Genomic DNA, 1,274 nt, shown 5'->3' with positions numbered 1-1,274 from the left:
CATTAGACACAACACAAAATGCAAATATTTATATACTTCTACGTGGTATGGTCTTCCCCTTTTTGCAAAAGAATTTCTTAGGGATGGACCATAGATGATATATTCTTTCCATTATATATAAAACATGCGTTAAATTTGAAGATGAACCAAGTCGGATTTTGGGGAATAAGGAGGTTAGAGAATATAACATCTCTATCAGTATGCTACAGAAGCACATTCTTCGTAGGATCTTTCGTGTGGTAGATCTTATTCTACTCTCTTTTTATGTGTTGGTCTTGGGAATATTTCAATGGAGTTACAAAAGCCAATGTAAACATCTCAATTTTATGTTTTGCATCACAAAATATTATTTATACGAATACCAAAATAATGTTGACACTTTTTCAAATGTCATTTATCAAATTCTGAAGTTGGCATCTACCGAAATGGTTTCTCCAAAATCAGTCTCGATAAGAAAAAGGAAGAAAGACAATGGTTCCTTTCGTTTCCTTCTAACAAAAAGAATTACAACTTACTGTATTAATCATGACAAATAATTTGATTTAGGACTCTGTTTAGGAATCCTAAATATTTTGAATATTTCACTGACTTAGTAGTCAAAATTTTATACGGTTTGCAGAACAACAGAACAGATGGAAGGCGAAACTACATTAAACCAATAAGTAATGATTTCATCCAACAAGTAAACAATTTAAGTTTTCAACTAGCTGTTGCTGGGCCAACTAGAAAGCATGACCCTCCAAAAATAGGCGTATGCCACTTGGTATGGAGAGCACACGGTATTCTTTAGTAAAAGGCGAAAGAATAGTTCGCTTTGTGCTCATCACATGGCTGCGTGCTATTCAGTGAGAGAGTGAGACCTGTACTTATAATGTAACTTCCGCTGTAACTTAGTCCTAGCTATCCGATGTGGGAGTGTTTAAACGTAGGACCAAAAAGACGCAACTGGATATAAAACTCTTATTGAGCACTGATGGGCCTGAAAATACATTAGGCTTCTTCTTTTTTTGAACTCCAGGCTTTAAAGAGATTTTTTCCTTTGTCCCAAGAGAACTTCTCAATAGAAGTCCAAGTCAAATGTTTTTTTTTTTTACTTTTACAGTTTTACCTGTCAAGTTCAATCATATGTTTTCACTTTTCAGTCGATAGTGTGCATAGATATCAAGGGAGTGCAATAAGTTAAAAAATACATCTACAAATTTACAGACACATATATACAGAAGAGAACGATCATAAATAGACTGTAAAGTTGAATTTCAACATAATGTCAAATT

The 1,274-nt window shown here is 33.8% G+C and overlaps 1 non-coding gene across 1 annotated transcript; it reads right to left on the bottom strand.

Annotated features, from left to right (window-relative positions):
• Nucleotides 1–715: 715 nt before the first annotated feature.
• LOC130500591 (U5 spliceosomal RNA) lies at nucleotides 716–833 on the bottom strand. Its single transcript, XR_008939208.1, has one exon. It is a non-coding gene; the product is annotated as a U5 spliceosomal RNA (small nuclear RNA).
• Between the last annotated feature and the right edge of the window lie 441 nt (nucleotides 834–1,274).

This window comes from Raphanus sativus, chromosome 9, assembly GCF_000801105.2.
Source record: "Raphanus sativus cultivar WK10039 chromosome 9, ASM80110v3, whole genome shotgun sequence".
Classification (NCBI taxonomy): domain Eukaryota; kingdom Viridiplantae; phylum Streptophyta; class Magnoliopsida; order Brassicales; family Brassicaceae; genus Raphanus; species Raphanus sativus.
This window is presented reverse-complemented; position numbering and strand designations above follow the sequence as displayed.